This window comes from Erinaceus europaeus, chromosome 14, assembly GCF_950295315.1.
Source record: "Erinaceus europaeus chromosome 14, mEriEur2.1, whole genome shotgun sequence".
NCBI classification, from domain to species: domain Eukaryota; kingdom Metazoa; phylum Chordata; class Mammalia; order Eulipotyphla; family Erinaceidae; genus Erinaceus; species Erinaceus europaeus.
In genome coordinates, this window is record NC_080175.1 from 100538693 (window position 1) to 100548840 (window position 10148).

At 54.3% G+C, this 10148-nt stretch overlaps 2 long non-coding RNA genes across 3 annotated transcripts; one reads left to right on the forward strand and one right to left on the reverse strand.

The window, feature by feature from the left end:
* Positions 1 to 933: 933 nt before the first annotated feature.
* LOC132532841 (uncharacterized) lies at positions 934 to 7398 on the reverse strand. 2 transcript variants are annotated; one of them, XR_009544782.1, is made up of 3 exons: positions 7020 to 7398; positions 1405 to 1695; positions 934 to 1141 (listed from the first exon to the last, which is right to left on the reverse strand). It is a non-coding gene; the product is annotated as an uncharacterized LOC132532841 (long non-coding RNA). The 2 variants fall into 2 exon arrangements; XR_009544781.1 differs by lacking the exon at positions 7020 to 7398 and adding an exon at positions 5396 to 5474.
* On the forward strand, positions 2178 to 5671 carry LOC132532842 (uncharacterized). The gene is made up of 2 exons (XR_009544783.1): positions 2178 to 2352; positions 5430 to 5671. It is a non-coding gene; the product is annotated as an uncharacterized LOC132532842 (long non-coding RNA).
* Positions 7399 to 10148: the final 2750 nt, after the last annotated feature.

Here is a 10148-nt window from a genome sequence, read left to right on the forward strand (position 1 = left end):
CACTGGTGTTTGCAGAAAGACCCGAGAGCAGAAACAGCTCCAGACACTGGGCTATGAGACAAAGGGCCACTGTGCTCCCATGCCTGAAAATCCGGTTTTCGGCCCTGGTCCCCACGTTGATTCCTGGCTGACGCTGTCGGGAGAGGCCCTGGGGGGAGAGGCCTCGGGCCCTGGGGGCTGGGGGTGGGGGCCCTGGGGTGCTGCAGGCCGCCTCTCCCCCTGCTCGCGGGCCTCTGTGCTGGGGCTAGTCTTGTATTTCTCTGACCTCGGCCCCATTTCCAGCTCGGACCTCAACTCCCCGTTTCTCTCAGTTGGTTGCTGGCTTCCCCAGACGGCCTCCTCTCACGCGCGGTCATTGTCACTCCACTCAGGGGCCACAGCCAGCACCACCACGCGTGCACACCGTGCTCCTCTCTGCCGGCCCTTCTGCTTATTATTATTGTTGTTGTTATTTTGCCTCCAGGCTTGTCACTGGGGCTTGGCGCCGCACTAGGAATCCACTGCTCCTTCTGGCCATTTTTTCCATTTTATTGGACAGGACTGAGAAATTGAGAGGAGGGGGGGAGATAGAGAGGGAGAGAGACAGAGAGACGCCTGCAGCCCTGCCTCACCACTCGTGAAGCTTCCACCTGCAGGTGGGGACCGGGGGCTGGAACCCGGGACCTCGTACATTGTAGTGCGAGCACTTAACCAGGTGCACCACCACCGGGCCTCGTCAAATGCATTCCTTTAAATTTTTTTATTTGATTGATTAATTTATTACTGGATAGAGACAGAGATTGAGGGGGGAGAGAGAAGAAGCAAGGAAGAGAGACTCCTGCAGACCTGCTTCACCACTCGTGAAGCTTCCCCTCAGCATATGGGGGCCGGGAGCTCAAACCTGGGTCCTAGCTTAGCACCATCACCGCCCTCAATTTCTGGGTTTGTCTTGTCTTTTCTTTTTTGGCATTTTATTCTCTCTTAGGCATTACACCCCTAGAAAACGAATCCCAGGATTGTCCCTCCTGTATTGCCTGCCGCCTTGCTCCTTCAGCATGCCGGCTGAGGTTGTGATACCGTGAGACCAAACCGGTGGGCTGGGAGCGGCTTGTTCTGCTGGGGGTTTCAAGGACTTTGGGCCGCACATGAATCTGGGCCTGATCTCTCCACACCTGCCAGTGAGGTCCACAGCCTGACCTCTCCACACCTGCCAGTGAGGTCCACGGCCTGACTTCTCCACACCTGGTTGACCTGCCAGTGAGGTCCACGGCCTGACCTCTCCACACCTGGTTGACCTGCCAGTGAGGTCCACGGCCTGATCTCTCCACACCTGCCAGTGAGGTCCACGGCCTGACCTCTCCACACCTGCCAGTGAGGTCCACGGCCTGATCTCTCCACACCTGCCAGTGAGGTCCACGGCCTGACCTCTCCACACCTGCCAGTGAGGTCCACGGCCTGATCTCTCCACACCTGGTTGACCTGCCAGTGAGGTCCACGGCGATCTTCCCAGCTCTGTGATCATCAGTGATTTCAAATTCGCCAGTGCGCCATGCTGAGTCACCACACTTAGAAACCGGACCAGGCTTTGAGCACAGTCTAAGAAGAACCTGGCTTTCGCATCTTTTCTCCGCACCGTTGATGAGTGCATCGGCCAGGACATTCACGTGCACCATGGTGGCGGCACGGAAAGATGGCAAGAGAGATTTCTGGCTGTTTCTGTGCAGTAAATAACAGTTCATTAATGGAGTAGGGCACCAAAGTAAAAACCCTGGGATGAGGGTGAGGATGGATGTTTGGCTTCATGGGGCGGGGGTGGGAATGGTGTTTATGTACACTCCCACTAATTTGTAGTCATAGAAATCACTGTTTAAGTAATATGAGAGGGAAAAACTGATTGAATGTCTCAGACTTTTTAAAGTACAGACTGAGTCTTTTTAATACATAGGCTGAGTCTTTGATATGTTGACTCTCTTTAAAGCTTAGACCAGGGAGAACAGAAGCAACCGGTGGCACAGCTATATACACATAATGTCCAAGGACATAAATTACGGTGATGTGGTGTATGATACAGCAAATCCTAACAAAGGGATTTTTCAAAGTTAACCCAATTTCCAAATAATGTGATTATAGCAATAACTATCTACTGTCTTCTTAACCCTAAGACAGTAGGAACCTCCCGCTTCCTCTGTAGAGCCAGAGTCCTGCAACCTCTGGGGTGGGGCTCACTTTCCTGCATGCTTCTCTCAGTTCATACCAAATAATATTGGATCCCAACCTGATCAACTCAATGAGTACCACCCCAGCATGCTTCATTTCAGACTGTGTCCAGAGACGTCAGGTGTGGAATGTCAACCCTTCACCCTCATGACTCAGGTGAGACCTTCCCTTTCATAGTATTCTCTAATTGCATTCCAGGTGGTTCACTTCCCAACAAAGCCCCGAACCTAGATATAGACCAGGTCCCACGAGATAGAGCCTATGTTCATAAACTAAACGACATCAGTAAGAACAACAACAATAACTACAACAATAAAAAAACAAGGGCAACAAAAAGGGGAAATAAATAAATAAATATAATACATTTTTTTTAAATTGCTTAAAACAAAAGAACAAGGAAGGAAGGGAGGGAGAGAGGCAAGGAGGGAAGAAGGGAGAAAGAGGGGAACAAAAGAAATCTGAGCGCAGGAGGCTGCCCTGCAGTGCTTTGTCCCTGAGTTCCTTGGTGCGGCAGCAAACAAACCAACAAACCAGAAGGGGCATTTCCTAGCGTCTCCACTCGCACTTCCTTGAAGACTAATGAAGCTAATCACTCAGCAGTTTTAATGATCTTTATTCGCTTATTACTGTGGACAGAGAGAAATCGAGAGGAGAGGGGGACACAGAGGGAGAGGGTCATAGAGACCCCTGTAACCCTGGTCCACCACTCGTGAAGCTTCCTCCCTGCAAGTGGGGACCGGGGGCTTGAACCCGGGTCCTTGCATATTGTAATGTGTGCGCTCAACCAGGTGCATTTTCTTTTGTCTTTTTTTGAAATATTTATTTATTTATTCCCTTTTGTTGCCTTTGTTGTTCTATTGTTGCAGTTATTGTTGTTGTTATTGATGTCGTCGTCGTTGGATAGGACAGAGAGAAATGGAGAGAGGAGGGGAAGACAGAGAGGGGGAGAGAAAGACAGACACCTGCAGACCTGCTTCACCGCCTGTGAAGCGACTCCCCTGCAGGTGGGGAGATGGGGGCTGGAACTGGTCCTTGCGCTTTGTGCCACGTGCGCTTAACCCGCTGCGCTACCGCCCGACTCCCTGTCTTTTATTTTCTTGGATCTCTTTATATGCTTTGAATGCTAATCCTGCACTGCTGCTTGAATGTTGTGAATGCCTTCTGTTGAAATAAACCTCACTGACAGGACAGACCCAGGCTCACAAGGAAGCCACAGAGCAGGTCAGAAACGCCCACCCCCGGGCCCCTCACTCACAGCCAGCACAACGCTGAGTTTCACACAGACATTGAGCTGCGTGGGCAGACATCATCAGCTGTTCACGTTGATATAGCAGAATCTAATCATCTCTTTTTCTTTCTTTTTTTATTTTGATAATATTTAATCAATTTAAAATAGGCAACTGAATGACCATTTGAAATGTTGTGTTACCATGACTACTATCTACTACTAGAATTTTCTAAAATTTATTTTTAATTTTTTATTAGTGATTTAATAATGATGAACAATATTTTAAAATATTTATTTATGTATTCATTCCATTTTGTTGCCCTTGTTTTTTTATTGTAGTTAATATTATTGTTGTTATTGATGTCATCATTGTTGGATAAGAGAGAGAAATGGAGAGAGGAGGAGAAGACAGAGAGGGGGAGAGAAAGACAGACACCTGCAGACCTGCTTCACTGCCTGTGAAGCGACTCCCCTGCAGGTGAGGAGCCGGGGGCTCAAACCGGGATCCTTGTGTCAGTCCTTGCGCTTTGCACCACCTGCTTATGGTGGTGCAGAGATTAAACCTGGGACTCTGGGACCTCAGGCGTGAGAGTCTTTTCACACAATCATACTCTCTCCACCCCACCCCACCCCCGTGGAGTTATTCTTATTTTCACTATCCCAGTTTGGATCTTAGTCTTGGTTTTGTTTCTTGTTTGTTGTTTAATTCATTATTATCTATCTATTTATTGGATAGACAGAGAAACTGAGAGGAGAGGGAGACAGAGCGAGAGACACCTGCAGCCCTGCTTCACACTCTCAAAGCCTCCCTGCAGGTGGGGACTGGGGGCTTGAACCCAGACCTTACGCATTATAAGGTGTGCCCTCAGCTGGGTGCGCCACTGCCAGGCCCCAGCTCTTAAGTCTCCTTATTGACTCTCCCTGCTCAGGTTGCCCCCTCACCCAGCCCCATGGCCACCCCAGCCGCAGGAGGGCCCCGGGGGATGTGAAAGGCAAAGGAATCTGCCCAGAGGCTCCTCACGTCCTGGCCTGTCTGGCTGAGGCCAGCATGGGGCACCCTTGAGGTGGGGCGTGGAACAGGTCTGGGCCCCCCCAAGAAGACCCACGGGACCTGCACTTTCTTCAGCAGCTGTTCGGCCTTTGCTTCTGCTGTCACACACCCTCATGCCAGGACTGGGGAAGCCCCCCCAGCTGCCGGTGGGGTCTCCAGGCCAGTGAATCTGTCACAGAAAATGAAGGTCCACCCAGCGGGTGACACAGACACACGCAGCTCAGGCCATTGTAGTTTTTTTTTTTTTTTTTTTTTGTTTTTTTTGCCTCCAGGGTTACTGCCGGGGCTCGGAGCCTGCACCATGAATCCACCGCTCCTGGAGGCCATTTCCTCCCTTTTGTTGCCCTTGTTGTTGTAGCCTCGTTGTAGTTATTATTGTTGTTATGGATGTCATTGTTGGATAAGACAGAAATGGAGAGAGGAGGGGAAGACAGAGAGGGGGAGAGAAAGACAGACACCTGCAGACCTGCTTCACCGCCTGTGAAGCGACTCCCCTGCAGGTGGGGAGCCGGGGGCTCGAACCGGGATCCTTATGCTGGTGCTTGTGCTTTGCACCACGTGCACATAACCCGCTGCACTACTGCCCGACTCCCCCACTATTGTACATTTTTATGGCTTTATCTATTTTTTAAAAAAAATTATTAGTGATCTAATGATGATGAACAAGACTGTAAGGTAATAGGGCTACAGTTCCACACAGCTCCCACCACCAGAGCTCCCTGTCCCCTCCCCTCTACTGGAAGCTTCCCTGTTCTTTATCCCTCTGGCAGCAGGGACCCAGATTCTCTATGGGGAGCAGAAGGTGGGAGTTCTGGCTTCTGTAACTGCTTCTCTGCTGGACACGGGTGTTGGCACTGCTTCATATTTTACATGTGGACTACTTCTCAACAAAACTGAGAGGGAAAGATTAAGACCATTACTGGTTAATTACCGACGTGTATCTGTTGCTCACAGGGAGAGACCCCGCAGCTCTGAGTAGTGACTTCTGAAAGCAGAGCCCTTGAAAAGAAAAAAAAGATGGGCTGGGCCGACAGCATTATGATTCTGCAAGAGACTTTCACGCCTGAGGCTCTAGTTCTCAGGTTCAGTCCCCATTTCCACAATCAGCCAGGGTTCAGCAGGGTTCTTGCCTCTCTATAACTCCTCTGTATCAGTCTCTCTCTCTGATTAAAAATAAAATATTTACAAAAGAAGAAGGAGGAGGAGGCTCCATTAAAGGATGCAAGTTCCTTCTTCTCCAGGAAGAAGAGGGGGGCCAGCAGGGGCCAGGGAGCCCCAGCCTCTGTTTCTGGGTCTTTCTTGAGAACTGGCAGGGCCTGAGTGCCGGAGGAGGAGACTGGAGACTGGGCCTGGCCCGGCACTGCCGCCTGGGGGCCATGAGTGTCTGGGGAGCAGGAGGCGCACCCCAAGAAGAGGCCTGGGAGAGTTTCTGGGAGGAGATGAGAGGAAGAGTCTCACAGGGCATATGGGGTTCAGGGAGAAGGTCGGGATATGTCTGATCCCTGAGGACAAGGGCAGGAGAGGGTTTCCCAGAAGGAGGCCGTGGCCCAGCAGGTAGGGGAGGGAGGGCCAGTGGCTTCACCTCACCAGGAAGAAGTGCAAGCTGGGTGCTCCTTGGAATCCTGGCTGTCTCCAGAGGCTGCTGGGTGCTTCCCAGGGTCCTGTCTACAGAGACTGCTGGGTGCTCCCCGGGGTCCTGTCTGTCCCCAGAGGCTGCTGGGTGCTCCCCGGGGTCCTGGCTGTCCCCAGAGGCTGCTGGGTGCTCCCCGGGGTCCTGGCTGTCTCTAGAGGCTACTGGGTGCTTCCCGGGGTCCTGTCTACAGAGGATGCTGGGTGCTCCCTGGGGTCCTGTCTGTCCCCAGAGGATGCTGAGTGCTCCCCAGGGTCCTGGATGTCCCCAGAGGCTGCTGGATGCTCCCCAGGGTCCTGGCTGTCTCCAAAGACTGCTGGGTGCTCCCCGGGGTCCTGGTTGTCCCCAGAGGCTGCTGGGTGCTCCCCAGGGTCCTGGCTGTCTCCAGAGGCTGCTGGATGCTCCCCGGGGTCCTGGCTGTCCCCAGAGACTGCTGGGTGCTCCCTGGGGTCCTGGCTGTCCCCAGAGGCTGCTGGGTGCTCCTCAGAATCCAGGCCGTCCGCAGAGGCTGCTGAGTGCTCCCCGAGGTCCTGGCTGTCTCCAGAGACTGCTGGGTGCTCCTCAGAATCCAGGCAGTCCCCAGAGGCTGCTGAGTGCTCCCCGGGGTCCTAGCTGTCCCCAGAGACTGCTGGGTGCTCCTCGGAATCCAGGCTGTCCCCAGAGGCTGCTGAGTGCTCCCCGAGGTCCTGGCTGTCCCCAGAGGCTGCTGGGTGCCCCCCGGGGTCCTGTCTGTCCCCAGAGGCTGCTGGGTGCCCCCCGGGGTCCTGGCTGTCTCCAGAGGCTGCTGGGTGCCCCCTGGGGTCCTGGCTGTCTCCAGAGGCTGCACCTGGAGCTGAGAAGACTTGCCAATGAGGCCTCCTGGGTGAGCCCCCAGGGTGCAGACCTGCCTGCCTCAGGGACCCATGGACAGATACCTGAGACCTGAATGAGCAGAAACAGGATGGGCCCGAAACCAAACAACTGGCTCCTTCACAGCCACGAACGGCTTCTGTTCCCTGCACCCAGACCTTTAAGGAAGAGAAATCTTTAAGTTTCTGGGCTCCAAAGCACAGAGCCAGCTGCCTGCCCACGGCTGCCCTCTGCGCAGGGAATAGTCCTCCAGTCACAACCAGGGCAGGGGAGCCTCGGGCCAACAGGGGCTCAGGCCCATCCTGGGACGTTGGCCAGGTACCGCCCCACCTCAGGCCTTCCGGAGAAGTTTCCACTTCAGGACAAGCGCTGGCTGACAGATGGGATTGTTGGCCGGGAGCAGCCAGGGTCCCCAAACCCCAAAGGATGGGTGCTTTCCCTGAGCACCAGGTGGGGGGGGGGGAGCTGAGAAGCCACCTGGGGGGTGGCCTGGGCTGCTTCGTCTGTGAAAATCAAAAGTCAGATCCCCCTCCTCAGTCTTGGCCACGTCCATTTTCTTTCATTTATTTATTACTGCACAGAGATAGTCAGAAATTGAGAGGGCGGAGGATATATATATATATATATACATATATATAAATAGATAGATATAGATACATATACATTTACATGGAGAGAGGGAGAAAGGGAGAGACCTGCAGCCCTGCTTCACCATCCTGCTTCCCCGTGAAGGTGGGGCAGGGGCTCAAACCCGAGTCTGTGCGCTGTGACGTGTGCTCAGCCAGGTGTGCCACCACCCAGCACCTCATGCTGGTTTTCCTTCTTTTCTTTTTAAAATATTTTTATTTACCTGTCTATTACTGAACAGAGACAGAGAGGAATTGAGGCGGAGGAGCAGATAGATTATAGAGAGACAGACAGAGAGACACCTGCAGCCCTGCTTCACCACTTGTGAAGTTTCCCGCATGAGTGGGACAGGGGCTTGAACCCGGGTCCTTGTGCACTGTGATGTAAGCACCTAACCAAGTGTGCCACCACCTGGACTTTAATTTTTTTCATTTATTCATTAATTATTGGGTAGAGACAGAAAGATATCGAGACAAAGGTAGGAGACAGAGAGACAGCTGCACCCTCGTGAAGCTCTCCCCTGCAGGTGGGGAGCGGGGCCTTGACCCCGGGTCCCTGTGCCCTGTAATGTGTGCGCTCGACCTAGGGCGTCACCCCCTGGCCCCCAGCCACTTCCAAATGCCCTAAATGGAGGGCCTGCCCAAGAGTCCGGGCCCAGGAAAGGGAAGTGAAGGCAGGAGGGTGAGGCGGTTACTCCTGTCAGCCCCTCCCCTCCACCATCCCCCTAACCTGGGCCTGGCCTGGCCACAGCTTCCTCCCCCTCAGCCCACAGGGGCTCAGCCTGGGTCAAGGCAAAGAAGTCGAAGTGTAGAACCTGGCGGGACCTCTAGTTTCCCTGGGGGTCCGAGACCGGGCAGGGAAGGCTGCTGGTCTCTCTCCGCCGCCAGCCCCTCACCCCGTCTCTCCCCGTCTGCTCTCTCTCTCCACAGTCCCACTAGCTGGCCGGCCAGCAACAGGGCAGCAGGGGAGAGACAGAGACTGTGTGCATGCTTGTCACTGGCTGAGGAACACGCACCCAGAAACTGCTGTGCGGGGAGGGGAGCCCGCCCGGAGGACCAAGGTCCAGCCCCTGACTTGTGACCCAGCGACCCCCGCTGCGACAGACAGATGGTATCAAAGTGGCTCCTGGAATGAGTCCCGCCTGGGGCTGTCCCACGCCCTCCCACTCCGTCACAGCCGGCCCAGTCCTGGAGCCCTCCTCTCTGCTGGCCAAGTCGCAGGGGCTCATGGGAAGTCACGGTAGAGTGACCTCAGGGACCCCCAGCCTGCCCAGAGATGAAGGGTAAGAACAAGGCAGGTCAGACCCCCCAAAAGACTGGGGCACCTTCCTTCCAGATCGCAAATGTGGGACCCGTGAAAGCGCAGGACAGCCCACAGCCAGCACGGGACTCACCCTGCTGCGGCCACCATGCTTGGGCTTCTGCTGTCACTGCTAAGCTGGCGGCCTCCAGAGTCGGGGTCGGGCGCACTCCCGGCCTCCCGCCTGGCCGGCTTCCCACTGGGCAGGTAGAAGGAGCCAGGTGGAAGGGGCCGGGTGGGCTCACTGAGTAGAGCACACGTCACTATGCTATGTCACTATGCTCAAAGACCCGGGTTCAAGGCCCCCGGTCCCCACCTGCAGGGGGTAAGCTTGCGAGTGGTGAAGCAGGGCTGCTGCTGCTCTCTCTCCCTCCTCATACTTTCTCTCTCCCTTTCTCTAGCTCCCTCTCACCCTCTATCAAACAGAAAAAGAAAAAAAAAAAAGGCAGGGCTAGGCGGTGGAGCACCTGGTTGAGCACACACATTATCATGTGCAAGGACCCGGGTTCGATGCTCTGGCCCCCACCTCCAGGGAGGGAAAGCTTTGCACGTGGAGAAGCAGGGCAGCAGGTGTCTCTCTGTCTATCTTCTCAATGTCTATCCAGTAAATATAGTAATGATGGCCACCAGGAATGATGGAATGGGGCAAGCGCTAAGCTCCAGTAATAGCCCCGACGTCAAAAATAAAGTAAAAAAAAGAAAAAGGTCACCTCCCCCATGTGTCCTGGAGCCTCCCCTCCCCGGAGCCCTGCCCCACTAGGGACAGACAGACACGGGCTGGGGGTGTGGGTCCACCTGCCAACACCCATGTCCAGCGGAGAAGCCACGACAGAAGCCACAACTCCCACCTTCTGCTCCCCATGAAGAACTTTGGTCCCTGCTCCCAGAGGGGGAGAAATGTCAGGGGAAGATGCCCAGAGGGCTCTGAGCGCCAACTCCATCAGGACCCGGAGAGAGAAGAGGGGAAAAGGAGGGGTCATTGGGATGCAGTAACAGGTGTAGGTGTGACTTGGAAAGGGAGAGAAAGGGCAGATCTATGCAAATACAGTTGTGGAAATAACAGTCCGCCGCACCTGTGACTTTAGGAGAGCTGCTGGAGCGTCCAGTGGAGGCTGGGGACGCGGAGCTCTGGGGGTGGGAATGGCATGGAGTTGCCCCCGTTATCCTACAGTTTTGTAAGTCAGTATTAAAGCACCAATAAAAATCAACAAAAGGCCCCGCCAGAGCCAAGCCAAGCGGCGCTCTGTGGCCCTGTGCTTCTGAAGGGG